At 37.1% G+C, this 15,231-nt stretch overlaps 1 long non-coding RNA gene across 5 annotated transcripts in view; it reads left to right on the plus strand.

The window, feature by feature from the left end:
* Window positions 1-14,484, plus strand: part of LOC116621816 — a 36,822-nt gene extending 22,338 nt beyond the window's left edge. For 2 of the 5 annotated variants that reach the window (XR_004297478.1, XR_004297475.1), the window contains exons 3-6: window positions 5,170-5,378; window positions 5,633-5,883; window positions 6,292-6,421; window positions 7,517-14,484. This is a non-coding gene — a long non-coding RNA (uncharacterized LOC116621816). Of the gene's footprint in view, window positions 1-5,169; window positions 5,383-5,632; window positions 5,884-6,291; window positions 6,422-7,516 lie in introns of all 5 variants that reach the window. The other 3 variants (XR_004297477.1, XR_004297476.1, XR_004297479.1) reach the window with 3 other exon arrangements.
* The last annotated feature ends 747 nt before the right edge of the window (window positions 14,485-15,231 follow it).

Here is a 15,231-nt window from a genome sequence, read left to right on the forward strand (position 1 = left end):
ATTTATATTCTGATAATAATTCATTACTACTTATTTTTGTTCAGATTGTTCTAGTTTTGGCCTCTGGGAGTTCTTTCAGTTGGCTCGTTGGACATAACCCCATCCTTGTGGGTTTCTTTTTTTTGTTTGAGCACTTTCTTTCTTTCTGGCACTACCAAGATGCTCTGGGCTCATTTGTATGTTTCTTATCCCAGTCCTAGGATCTACCGTGTCTTCAAGGAGTCCTGATTCTTCTTATTGGAGAACAGTATTAGAAATCAAGATGTGATGAGTACTGGGTGTTATACTTAACTAATGAATCATTGAACACTACATCAAAAACTAATTATGTGGCTAACTGAACATAATTAAAAAAAAGAAACACATTTCTAAAAAAAAAATCAAGATGTGAGTGTTATGTGTGCTCATTGCTACTGGGGTGTCATTGCTTCAACACCTGAGTTGATAAGAATGAGGAGATATACACATGCATATTAACTCATGCATGTATTTATTAATATTTGTGTATGTAATAATCTGTATCTATTTTAAGCTAAACATGGGTTTATACAGATGTTTCCAACTCTGATCTATTACCCCAGGAATTGTTAATAGTATCCTTTGCTTATCTGTTACTTCCCACTCCCAACAACCTGGCTTGGTTGGGAGACTTTTTTTATGTTCATGTTAGGGTAGGTGAGAACATTGACAGTTGTCTCTGTGGTTGAGTTTAGGGAGAGTTTAGCTATAGGTTGATTAAAAGTTCCTGAAACTAAAAATGACTACGAGTTCCTGATGTTTCTTTTAGTTTTGAAACTTATAATAGATTACAGAAACAAACCTTTCTTAAGAACTAAGATCTACCCAATTTCCAAATTTGCACCTCACTTTCAGATTAAATTACTCTGATATAGTTAGGTAATCTGTTCCTTGGTTATGCATTTATTTTCTCAGTTTTTTTTTTTCTGATAATTACAGTATCTTGAGAACACTGGAGGTGGGAGGGAGGAGAAAGACGTGTTCCTATGTGAGGTAGGGAAAATCCATTTAGTGATCTCCAGCTAGTTGTCCAAAGTACCTATATCACTCAAAGAGTAGATTTATTTCTTGGCAATATGTAATCCAATTGCGATTTTCAACAGTTTAATTTTATTTGATTTTATTCAAGCTAATGTATGCTAATTTTAAAGTGTTCTGATTAATGTTACAGGTATTGCATATAGAGTAGTAACAAAATAATACAAATTTGTATTGGGCATAATTTTAATATTTTATGTCAAATATTTGAGATACTTTCTGAAATCTGTATAACAAGTTTGACAGTAGGGAGCTGTTGTCTCAAAGTTTTCCTTTTTTCCCTCCAAAATTTATTATGAACATCTTCAGAAAAGTTGAAAAATTTCTTCAGTGAACACCAACATGCTCCCCTCTTAGATTCTACAATTACCATTTTGCTGTAATTTGAGTAAACATTTTTTTGTAATTTTGATTAAGCTTTTCCTTAAAAAAGTTCTTACGTCCCTTTGAGTTCATGGAAGTAATTTTTAAGCTAAGGGTATGAACAAAATAAGAAGAAAGTCTTTCTGCTTAGGTCTACAGTACAACTGTAAAACACAGCAAATGTGCAAAATAATAGTAAATAAATGGCTACTAAAATGGGTAAATGGTACTATTATCACATTGCTTCTTTGCAGCATGGCATGTCTCCTCTTTCATGTGCTTTGTTAATGCCCTTAACCGAATTATCCTTTTCAGGCTGCAGCAAGATCTTGTTATAGCACATACCAGTGCTATTTTTTTTTTCATTTGGCACAAACCTCATTTATATATTGGTTTCTTCTGTTCTTTAAGCTCTAGGCAACAAAAGTAGTACCACTTGCCACCAATCTGGCACTGGAATTCTCCATTATAAGGTAGTCATCTAGATGATCTAGACTGTTTTCATGGTGAGATATAAAAATGTTAAAAAATTTTATAGAAACCTCCTATACCCCTGAGTGTCCTTGCCCATATCCCAGAGGCAAAAGACCTGAATTGAGAGACGACATGGATTTAAGTACCACTTGGCCACCTACTTACTAGTTGTATAACACTGATGGAGTCTCATCTTCAGGGCTTCCAGTTTCTTTATGTAAAGAATGAAAATGTCTGATTACATGATCATTAATACCCTTTCTTAGCTGTGATGCTTCTGTGACTTGGCTAGTGTTGGAGTACTTGAACCAGATGGCCAGGTATGCCACTTGGTTTTTATGTCTAAAGTATTTTGACATTTTGTTGAACTATGAGATGACAGATCAGGAATCTCAAAATTCTTGTCAATGAATATGGAACCTTAATATATGGTTCTGTACCAGTTCCAAAATGTGACCACTTTCTCTGGCCTTAGTTTCCCTTTAAGGGAGAGGGAATCTTCTTGAATATTTCATCACTATAACAACAAACAAAACTAGAAGGCTTTGATCTAAAGCAGCCATACTCAGTAAATATGGTTCAGAGCGGCTCAGAAGATCTGGGGAGACTGGAATAGTCATTTCCTTTTAGGTATCTTAACTAGGGTGTGTATAAATGAATTTGTACTTCAATCCATTAATTTAAAAATTCTTTGGGTAAATTTGCTTGTACATGGAGCGTCCATTTACTGTCATTAATGGGATTTCAGGAAGGAGCAGAATAAATATGTATAAATATGTATGAACTGCCATGTTTAACTTGGAAGCCCATATTTGGAGATAAAGTATATAATCTTAAATAAGATAAAGATGGGGAAGGATGTTGCCAAGAGATTTTGAAGCCTGTTCTGCTCATATTGAGAACATCATAGAACACTGGTTTGACTGGACATCTTATCTAGAGAGTAGAGTTGAATAACTGACCTTTCATACACTACTGTTAGAGCTTGTTTGATATTGATATAAAAGTCCTTATAATAAGGGAATTCCTGATCAGGAATCTGGAAACCATACCTGCTGCTTTCCACACCATACAAAGTGCTTTCAGGATTGCAAACCTGGCTTAGACCTGCTTCAGTGAGCTCCTATCCTATTGTAAAGGTGACTAGTGAATTAGTAAAAAAGATCAAGGCAGTTGTACTTTAAGGTAGTAGTAGCAGTTGGTCTGCTACCTTGTATCTTGTATTTTCAGCAAAAGGATGACCCTTAGGCCACAAATTTGGTTAGCCCTTAAGGTGGGTATATAAACCCATATAAAAATATGGGTTTGACCCATGGTTTTCTTTTATTTTTCTGCACTTGCCTAATCCTTCTGTGATACTGCCAGTGCTTGCTCTTATAAGACCTTAGGGAGACCAGATAGGCTAAAGAGGAGAGACAGGACATGCCTATATCTAATGCTTCAAGTTAATGCGTCCTAGTTTTTTTTTGTTTGTTTGTTTTTGAGGGTTTCTCAGCAGTTCTGGTATCCTCCTGAGCCCTGTCTTTCTTCTCAAGGACATTCAGAGCATGTGAAGCCTGAGGACTGCAAGTAGGTGTAAGCAGCTTCACATTCAGCAGATCTTTCTTTTTGAGAATCTGGATAAGCTCCAAATAATCTTTAAAATGATGGCTCTCAAGCCACCTGGGGAAAAAAAGGTAGTTTGGGGAGCTCATCATTGTGGGAATTCTGTCTTTGGCTTTATGGACTTTAACTTCCTGCTGCTCTACTTTTTAAAACAGAAAATGATCCAGTTTTTATCAATTCCTACAGTGGTTTTTTTTTTTGCATATACATATATATTTTAACATTACAGATGAGTTTGGCCTATCATTTCATTTATCCCTCTGAGTTAGGCTCCAGTGAGGTCTGTAAGGACAAGCATACTTGATCCCCATTTCATAAACAAAGAATGAGAGACGCAAAACAATAAATTACTTCCATTCACATCTCAAAGCTACTTAGCAGGAAAGATCAAACAAACCTGTATCTAATTAGCAGCCCTTGAAATTATTTCCACCTTCCTTTAGCAGACTGGTAGTTAAGTGTTGTGGATTCGTTGATGCAAAGTATCAACTCAATATGTATCAAAGCCCTGATTTGGCAGGCCCAATTCTATTGTCACTGTCATTTCCTTGTTTTAAAAAGTTGAGGGTTGGGGTACCTGGGTGACTCAGTTGGTTAAGCCTCCGACTCTTGGTTTTGGCTCAGATCATGATCTCAGGGTTGTGAGAATGATCGAAACCTGTGTTGGGCTCCACACTGGGCATGGAGCTTGTTAAAGATTGTCTCTCTCCTCTCCCTCTGTCCCTTCCCGCCCCCCCCCCAACCTCCCTCCTTGCTCGCTTTCAAAAACAAAACAAAACAAAAACAAAACTTGAGGGTTTTTTAATTTGAAGAATCATAAAATTGTTGAAAGGTGGAAAAACAAAGACCCAAGGGTCTGTGTAAGCTATTTATTGGTTTCCTAGCTTTCTGTATCTTTTTTCCTTTTGCATAGATTTGCTTAACTGTTATAATAACTGGTGTTTGATATGCCTGTAACCATTCTTGACTTCTCTGAATATCCTGGGACTCTGGTGGTGCCCCATTTACATAAGAGTTCAAGAAATGTACCATGTGGATTGAGTAGAAAACAGTTTGTTTACCTTGGCAATGCTCCAGCAACTTACTGCTTGACATACAAGTTTTAAAAGAGGGGAATGCTATAAAAATAAAATAGAATGAGAGGCCCTCTGATTGAGGTAGATCGCTCAGTTCTTAAAATACTGCTTTATAAAAGAAGCCTGAGGCAATGTGAAGAAGAATTCTTAACCCATAGGGTCAGATCACATGGGAGCTTTTCTAAGTGACTTGATTGGCTCACTTGGTTGAGAAAACTATTTCTACTATTTTCAACTCCTTAATTTCTTGAACTCCACTATTTTATGATGAGAATACCAGGGTATTAATAATACCCTCTAGGGAAATGCTCATCAGTGGAGACTGAAGAATAAAGCACAGTATGGGAATTTTGGTAATCAGCTCTAAATTGCTCCTGGAGATGAGGGGAGGTGCAAGGAATGGAGCTGGAATAAACAGAAGAATTTACGTGTTGCTAGGCTCGTAGCTAGGATATAGAGCACTAAATCTTCACCCCTCAATCCATCTGAAGCAAAGGGTAGACATTGTTTAATTTAACTACTAGTTGCTAATTGGGACAGACTTTCCCAGTGTTCTGCATTTTAGTAACTTACTTTTCTTTGATCTCTTCTCCAGATCTTCCTCAGAAGAATAGGCTTGTTGCTCTATAGTGTTAGTGACCCGTTCCCTTTGACGATCCCTAGGTGGAGATGGGGCATGAGGATCCTCCAAGGGAAAAGCTCACTACCACTGGGCAACAACCCTAGGCCAGGAGGTTCTACCAAGATTCTTCCCTGGGCCCAGGGAGGAAGATGAAGTCTCAAAACAACCACCACCCATCAGAGGTGGGTAAGTTGTCTCTAAAAGCATAACTAATAGCTATTAATTCTGACCTTGTTTTATGCTGCACATAGCTTTCCACTGATATTGTTTGCATCATTATTGACTGTGTCTGGTTTGGTAAAAATAGCTTCCTAACTAACTGTGTGTGAAATGGGTGAAAATGATGTGAAGAGAGTAGCAGGCTGCGTGAGTTAGGATATTTAGGGTGGGACTAGTGTGTGGTAGAAACTTACAGCTAAATTATTCTTTCTTTTAGGAGAACATGGGCAACAAGTGCCACATCTGTGACCTTGATCATGGGCAGATCACCATTTTGGACCCTCTGGTCCCCAGAGTCTTTCTTGAGGCCCTGTTGGGGAATTTTGACAATCATTTACATACTTCAAGATGGCTTAGGATGTCTTTGGGATAAAACACAAAACAAGCTGTTTGAGAAGATAAATAGGAATTGTATACTTGCTGATTAATGGAACCTGACCAGAAACGGCACAAAGTTTCCGTTGTCAGGTAAGAACCAGGACCTTGCATACTCTGTCTTGGTGATAAGAGAAGCTGATTGGGGGGTGCAGGTTGGGAGATGGAGGTAACCATTCAGTAAGTAGTAAACCCTAATTATACAGATTTTGTACAGATTATTCAACCAAAAGACAGACTGTGATTGATGGTGTTTCCAGTGACTCACTAAGTGTTATTAGGCAAGACATTTTCCTATGATTGCCATAGTTTCCTGTTTTTTTGAACAAAGAACTTGTATTAGTTTTATCTAAGGACTTAAAGGCTTCAACTTTATGTTTCTAAGCTTTGTAGAGATAGTTTTCTATAGCTCATTAATTTGAATCTTCCCATAACTCTTGCATAGTACTCAGTGAATACTTTTATATGGCATTTACATGGTTTCCCTCTCATTTTTTATAGCTCCTGATTTTTCCCTTCTTATCTGCCAAATCACTGTCTCCCAAAAGCAGTGCAGAGTGCAAGAAAGTGGAACATACCAAAGGAAGATCAACATGCCTGGCATGCTACCATTTTAGAACAGCAGAATGAAGTAAGTTGTTGGTGTTGTAATCCTGTGAGGTTCACTTTAGAGCTCATAGCTGTTTGTTGTAGGTTTGTATGGGATGAGGCATGATGGTCTAACATGGAGGGGGTTCCCAAGGTGAGATGTGAGGATAACCAGTAACCTGTATTACCAACTGGGTTCACTGAAGCAATTCAAAGATATAGTCTGCGTACCAGTTGTGTCCGAGTAATTGAGTCTCACCTTGTCTCTTCTTTGTCTTCACTGCATAAATGCTTTGCCACTCTTAGAGGCCTAAACTGTGGAAGCCTAAAACAAAAAGAGGTTTTCTTTTTTTTTCCTGAAAGAGTGGCTCTTTCTCACCTCCTCTTGTGAAAGAAACTATCTGCAGTTAAGATTTAGTGTTAAAGGAAGCCCAGTCCATGAAGCTGCCATTATAGTTGTGAAGCATGTGAAAATGAAGTTAGTTTTTTAAAGGATGGAGAAAAACGAAGATATAAAGTGAGGTGATTGACTAGGTGCTCTCTAAGGGCCCTTTATTATAATATTCATACATGTGTGGCATCTTGTTTGGCTCTTTTGGAAATCCTTGTAAACAGTTGAAGCAGAATATTAAAAGTACACATTCTGTGTTTAAATCTTCTGCCACTCATTAGGTGTATGGCCTTTGTTAATTTAGAGTTTTTGGTTAGACTTGTAGGTGACGGTTAAGTGAAATCATGTATGTAAAGTGTTCAGTACAGTGTTTGGCCCATGGTAAGTAAAAGGTAACCCAAGAAGTTTTATAAGTTCATTTGGCACAATACAAGTGACCACAAATACCATCTAGTGGCAGGCAGAGTTGGCATATTTTGGTTCTATGTAAGAAATTTGTAAGGTAAAAGTTTATAAATCGGAAACATCTAAGTTGGTGATTGTTATTATAATTATTATTGTTAGTAATATAAGTAGTATTGGTACTAATAATAGCTAATTGTAATTATTAATGTACTTTTTGTTTTTCTTTTGTTGTCTTCTTTTTGTGATGCTTCTCATATGCCTTTTGTGCCCCGTATTGTATCTTGTCTTTACTTATCCTCTTCCTCTGAATGTCTGCCTTTGCTTATCTCTTTCACTCGTAAGTGTGTATGTCTTTGCTTGTCTATTTCTTTCTTGAATCTCTTTGGTTGTCTTTCTCCGTCTAAAGTGTGTCTTAGCCATCCCATGATTCTCTTCCTAGTTTCTTCTCTGTATCTTCTCTGTATCTTTGTCTCATTTTGTTTTTTGTTCCTAAGAGTGGTCTGTGCCTTGTCTTAGATGTCTCTCTCTAGTTTTTTTTGTTGTTGTTGTTACTGATTCTCTTTACTCTCCTAGAACTGGCTCTTCTTTCACTGTTCTTCCCTTTTTGTCTCTGTGTCACATGCTGTGTGCTTTTTGTTCATTTCTTGTTCTGCCTATACCTCTCTTCTTTTACTGTTGTGAACTCTTGATTGTTCGTCTTCCCTTCCCCTTGTTGTTGGTTTGACATTTCACCTTTTTCTCATTCTGGCTTCCCTTCTGCTTTTTCTACTCATTATCTCACATTTCTCTTTTCTACATATTTGTTCTGCCTCTCTTGGCCATTTTCTGTCTTTTTTCCCCCTGCTAAGTGTCTCTTTGTTCTTTGTGATTTTCCATTTCAGCATTCATCTCTGTTCTTTGTGATTTTTCATTTCAGCATTCATCTCTGTTCTTTGTGATTTACTATTTCAGCATCCATCTCTGTTCTTTGTGATTTACCATTTCAGCATTCATCTCTGTTCTCTTGTTTCTTCTCTGCTTTTCCCCTTCTGCTTACCTTTGAGTATTTCAGTCTCTATATGTTCTGTGTTCCCCCCCCCTTTGACTTTATGCAGTCCTCTCTCCTTGCATATTTTTGTGCATCTGTGTGGTCATGTGTGTGTGTTTGTAACAAAGGGGTTTCCTAACCCCTTCCCAATAGGTACAGAGTGCCAGCTATCAAAATCATGCAGAGCTGTTCGTTATGCCAGGACACCCTGTGAGATGATCTAAGACCTATGATGGACAGAAGGTGGAAGACCCATAATGGATAGAAGGCCCAAAGTAAAAGACAGATGGTTTGAGACTTGAGACCTGAGGACAAACATGGAAAACCTGTGTTTCAAGATAGATGGAATCCTCAGGCTTGAGACCCAACAAAGCCCTGACAGCTATGATGTAAAAAGGTGGCTCTTGTTGGAGAGAAGACCTGACTGAGTTGGATGGAAAGTTCAAATCTTGAGTTAGATAGAAGTCCAAAGACCCAGAGTGGGAGACTGTAGGCCTAAGTGTGGGGACCCATGGAAGGCTTGAGACCTAAGACACAAGGTCTAAGACTTGAGATAAAAACCTGAGATCCAGGATGGAAGGCCCCAGACACACATAAAGACCCAGGACTCTTGCCTGTCTAAATGGACAGAAGGCTGAAGAGAGAAAGATGTCTCAAGGCTAAATTAGGTGGGAAGCTGGAAGCCCATGACACAGAATCCGGGAAGAATAGAAGCCCCAAGACCAAAGGAAATCCCAAGATGAGAAAACTAAACCCCAGCTTCTTTCTATTGCTACCCTCCCTACCCTTGACATTTTCAGTTCTCCCTTTCCAGTTCTTATGTTTTCATGTAAGCCCAACTTCTTTTGAGGAGCCCTTTTTGATGTTGCTATTACCTTAGGAAACGTATCTTTAGATTGGCAATATTATGCTTGGGCCAGTCTTAAGCCAAATTTTATCACAGTTTTGAGCCATTTATTGTTTATTTTTTAAATTTCCATTTCTCTTCACCTCTGCTCCTTGAGAGACACATATAGGTAACATTGTATTTCAGTCCTCCCTTTTCCTTAGAAGCTCTAGCCTGATGAGCAAAGGCAAGCATCAGGCTGTTGGGGGAAAAAAAGTGCCAGGCTATCTAGAGGAAATGTGAAGAGATGTTCCAGGCCAATGAGAAGAATTAGACAAGAAATACCCAGATGTGCCATCCTGTTGAGAAGCACCAGCCTGCAACACCTTTCTTCTTTGAGCTTGGGTGAGCAGGATTCTTGGGGTTTGGGATTCCTAGTAATGGTTACAAAATGAATGATTGGGCCTGGGATGGAGTGAGGCTCCAAAGAGACAGTTTGAACTCCCTGCTTATAGTAGTGGCCTAATAATTTGGTAGATTGTGCTAGCACTGCTCCTGGGTTTAATACCCACCTCTAGGCTTAAAGGTGAGAGAACTTGGGAATATTAGCAGGTTTAATCCTTTCCTTGATTTTTTCCCCCTTACCACGAGGGCAGATAATTTAAATAACTGAGAATATATGTGAAAGCACTGTAAAGCACAGAAAAAACAAGGCATTCTCATTAATAGTATATTGGCAGCCATGCACAGCTAACATTTAAAGTGCACGGTCAGTTGTGAAGCATTATGTAAATCAGGAGTCATCACACACTTTCCATAAAGGGTCAGATGATAAATATTTTAGGTTTTGTGGGCCATATGGTCTCTGACACATTTTTTTCCTTTACAACCCTTTAAAAAGGAAAAACTATTCTTAGCTGGTGAACCAAGTAGATTTAGTCTGGGGGCCATAGTTTTTATCACCCCTGATGTAAATACCAGGGACTATGTGCTGAATAATAATATTTCTGTATGCCTGTCCCTGTGTACTAAGGATGCAATATTTATTTATGATCACATCCAGGTGACTTGAAGAAAAATATGTGAATGTGCTTTGTAAACTATAAAGCACTTAAAGATTTATGAGTTTCAGAGTTGATGAATGAATATTGATTACATAGTATCTACATTCTAAAAGAAGCCTGAATAAAGTACTTTGCCAAAGTATATAATACTATGCAGATACTAGGAATTGTTTGAAAAATGAATAACTCCTATATTTGTGGCTATCGTGTTTCTGCTGCTCTGGTAATTTTTAGGTAAAAATACAGTATTCCAGGTAGCAGAGAAGCAAACACATGGAAACTGCTTTGAAACCATAAAATATACTGCAAGCACAGGGTATTAAACTATTGTGAGCCCTTAAAATGTGCCGGATACCATGGTAGGTGCTACAGATGCCAAAGGGAAAAGAAGTGTTCTCATTATGGAATTAAAAATTTCAGAGTATGAGGTGCATGTTAAAGTGCTTTATATACTAAAGCACTATATAAAAGCCAGTGGGTTACATGTTTATGAATGGATGAATATTAATTGCCTTTTATGGGCCCGGTACTGTTCGGGTACTGTGAAATCTAAGATAATGCTCCCATGTAATAAGAGGGAGGTTTATGTCCTAGACTATTTAGATTTAGATATAAGGAATTAGATATTGCTTGTTTTAATCAAGACTTTACTGGTCATGTCAAATTAAATGATCAGTATATTTTCCCAGGTGACGGGAAAATGTAATGATTGAGATTGCCCTTGCACTTTCTAAAGTGCTCTATAAATATAGGACATTATCTATTTTCTGTGTGAATAAAACTTTCTGTGAGATAGGCATTTTGTCTACAAAATTCTCATTGTGTGCTTGACTATGATGAAGGTAGTATAAATAGTTATACAAACTGAGGGTTTAAATACTTGTTGAATGAATGAATATCATCAGTTGCTCACTAGGTAAACTCACTATTATAGGCACTAAAGAGATAGACTTATCATTTCATTGTGCTTACAGCTGAGAATAAGGCAATGCATGTGTAGTATTTTGGAAACTCTAAAGCACCTTGTAAGTGTAACTACTTATTTTCTAATTTGGTGCTGAGTACTAGGCTTATAAAATTATATCGCAGTCGTCATTATACTATGAAAAAAGTTGAAAAATTTTTGAGGAAAAATTACCTCTTGAACACTCTGAATGTAATATATAAAGGATTAAATATCTGATAAATATAAAACTGGATAATAATTGTCTATTATGTGCCAATCTCATAAGTCATTGGCGATGTGAAGTTTTATAGATCTTTATTGTGTCCTGGGTAGCAGCAGATAATGTATAAAATCAATTTATAAGTTTTATACTGCCAAAACAATATCTGCTGAGTGAACATTGATTATTTACTCTCTTTTATCCCCAGAGATAGCAAGTGGGGATGCAAAAATTCGTTATCAGAGATGTGCAAATTTACAGAGCCTACTGTTCTATACAGATATAAGGAAATAATTTGGCTTAATGAATGATTACTGGTTACTTTCTGTGAGGCTCAGAACTTATGCCCTACGATACAAAAATGATTTTATCCTTATGGGGTGTTCATTGGAGGAAATAAGCAAATAGGTGGGAGATCCAGACTAAAAGTTACTTAAGCACTGCAAAGCTTATTTAATAAAAACATGGGGAAAATGGAATTGTGCCAGTCAGTATGCTAAATGCTGACCTCTGTGGAAAGATAAAATCTGAATCAGAGGTATACTTTCTCCCTGGCCTGGCTGAAGAGATGGGAAATATTTTTAAAAAGCAAGGTGTTACAGTTCTCTCAGTCTTTAAAATGCTGAATGCTGAAGGTGGAAGTGAATTCAATCCACCCTGGTCTGGCTTGAGTCATTAAAGGAGTAAAAATAAATGACTCAGGAGTAAAAAGCAAATGGCTTTGCTTTTAGATTCATTTGAGATGAAAGACATCGTTCTAGGTCCTAAGAGAAGTGAAATGGGCCAAGTCTAAAGGGCATTAGAATACAGATTATAGATGAAGATAAGAAAATACTGAGTTTTGAGCAAATATTTGAGTGCCTGTTCTCCGGAACGTATTATGCTAGAAAAATTAGTTAAGTGGGTCTGGTCCAGAAAATGCACATTGACATGCCTTGGAGATTAAAAAAATAGAAAAATAAGGCATGGTTCTTTTAATATTAAATGAACACATTATTCCTAGTTCTAGAAAGTCCCAATGTCACTTGCTCATTGACCTAGTTTGAAGCCCGAAGACTGATACAAGGGCGCTTAGGACTTGTCCTTTTATTCGTTACTTTAATACTCTGTTTTTATTATAGATGAATGATTTAAGATGAGAACTAAGATGAAATAACTGGTTTTAAAAATATTTGCTCATTGACCTGGCTTAGAGTCAGGAAGCCACTTGAGCAGATTTTTTCCCTACATTTTCCATATTTTGTAAAAATTTATTTACCCTGAATAAAGTACTGTTCTCAAATGCTGAGAATTAAGAAATAAAAGTCCTAGACCAAAATGTAATTTAATCTCAATAGTCTATGGTGGAAACACAAGAACAAATTTAATAAGAGACTGCAGTTCTTCTATTACTTGAATAAATGTTATTGAGCAGCTAGGACATTAAGACACTAAGAACAAGTGACCACCTTCTCTTTGGCATGTTTTGTAGAGTGGGAATAAGAGAGGGCTTTCTATTAATTCATACTAATACTGAAGGTGATGTTAAATTGGAACAGATCTGGTATAAAATGCACTTAGTTTATCTTGGAGATGCAATAAAACAAAACAACACAAAAAATGGAATGAAATTCTTCCTTAAATGGAAGTGTCTATTTAAAGGTATTCTGTTGCTAGGCAGAAAACAAAAAAGATCATGACTGAAAGAAACTGATTTTTTATTAGCTTGGAGACTAGAATATAAGAGGTTACTGTTCATTTCTTCATTTATGCATTCTACAAGTATGTTTGAGTGCCTATTATGTATAAGGTTTTTTGCTATGTTCCCAGTTCTCCTCAGAGACACGAAAAAATGAATGCTTTCCTATAGAACTTCTAAAACTTTCCTTTGGCCTGTTTTCTGATTAGGGGCATGGCTTAGTCCCTTAATAATGTTGTAGGTTTTAATTCCTGTTCTGTGTTTCTTCTACCACTCTGGCCACTACAATAAGCAGGGTTTTCTATTGAGCTAGCTCTTTAAGTGTGAGGAACTTTCCTTATAGTAGAATTACTTTATTTTTCTTGGCCCATCCCTCAGGAGAAATGGCTGTGACCACTGCTAGGCAGAAGGAGGGATGAGAAACAACTAATTCCCAAACCCCAGTCTCATTGGTACCAGCCTTGGGGAAACACTCATACTCAAGCCACAGTTGGTTTTGAAACGCATTTATCAGTTTTACTTGCTTTTAATTCTTTACATTTCACATTCTGACAAATATACACTGCCTAAATCTCTTTTAAGAACAATCTTCAGATGGTACATAACATAATGGGAGAGACATGATTTCTCTTTTGCAACAGCTTTGCAACTTAATCTTTAGAAATCTCACCATCAAAATATGTTCAAGAAAGGATCTCTTATAGTGGAATTATGTCAGTGAATAAAAATAGCTTAATTTTACCATGTTTAAAATTATAAAATAATAGAAATTGGAAGTAATTGGCAAAAACTGGAGGTAAACAATAAAAAAATCCTCAATCTAGCGCCCAACTGGGCTTTGACCTTTTCTATTTTTAAATCACTCACAGAGGGTGGGATTAGGAGGAAGAGTGAAAGAGAAGGTCAAACCAGTTTTAAGGGCAGCCTGCTTGTGTTTTGGATTGGTTTTAAGATCAAACTAGGGGATTGCTTTTTTTAGTTTAATGCAATTCCAATAACTGGCCATTGTTGAGATGAAGACACAGTAGTTTTTGAGAAACAATTTTGGACTAAATATTTATCAACTAAATACTAACGTTTGGCTTTTAATATGTGGTATCAGCTGGATTCTGTAACACTCTTATTTTCAGGTTGGGGTCGGGGATTACATTATTGGAAATTGGAAAGGAGAAAGTAACTAAAAGCCTTCCTTTCACAGTTTCTGGCATCTTAAGACTACTGCTACTGATAAGAATAAGAACATGCTGTCATCTTGATTTTTATGGCATAAATGAAATTGTGGACAAATCCGTTTTTAAAGAAAATGGCTTCGTCTCTACCTTTCTACCTAAAAAGGAATCTATGTCAAATGCTCCGATAAATGGGAAGATACACTTGGACCTGTGAACTGATGTGAAATGCAGAATTTTTTAGCTTTGAGTGTTTTGAAGATTGAAAAATCTTGCTCAGCATGGGTGACCACAAAAACAATGTAAAGCCATCTACATGTCACAACTGAGAGAAATTGGGGAATGTTGTCTAATGTCAAATAAAATGTACTGTTTTGAAAGTTTTGTATTTTGATGTGGTAAGTTCTACCTCAGTGTTCCTAGGTACACTAGTAATCTCTCTCTCCCTCTCTCTCTTTTTTTTTAACTACCTTAATCACCCACCATGGATAAATGGTTTGAGATCTCATTTCTTTATTCCTTCAGTTGTTTTGGCCAGGGATACTGAGAAGTACAAACCCAATAGAAAAAAGAAGCAAAAAACTATTGAGGTATGGGGGTGGTAGAGGAGTAAGGCATAATGAAACTTTTTGAAGGATGTGGGAAGTAAGATATTTTCAGGCAGGAAATGATATAATTAAAGAATCCTGACTGGGGGAATGGATCTTTGGTGTTCCTAGAATTCTGAATGGCTAAATACCCAAATATTAGATTGGTGACTTCATAGGCATATGACTCCTTATAATGCTTATAGGCAAGAGTTTATACTCCTTTTTGACAAACTGACATATTGTCTTTGAAGAAAGTCTTAAGTCATTATGGGGTAAGTGACTTAAGTACATGTGCTTATAATACTGATGCCTGGAGAACTCATTATAATAACCATGTTATAAATGAGTAGGGTGTCAGGTGATAAAATTGACCCATATCATGGTGTGTTGCTTCTGAAAGCGAATGGACCTAGGTAGTCCTTGCTGTTCGTTTTCATTTCCCTGCAAGGCTAGGTGTGTGGGACAGGGATAAGTTGGTGGGGGAAAAGTGGAGAGGTTAGGAAAGAGTTCTTGCTGAGGTTATTTTTGGCTGTCTAA

Source organism: Phoca vitulina, unplaced genomic scaffold, assembly GCF_004348235.1.
Source record: "Phoca vitulina isolate PV1807 unplaced genomic scaffold, GSC_HSeal_1.0 scaffold51, whole genome shotgun sequence".
Lineage (NCBI taxonomy): Eukaryota > Metazoa > Chordata > Mammalia > Carnivora > Phocidae > Phoca > Phoca vitulina.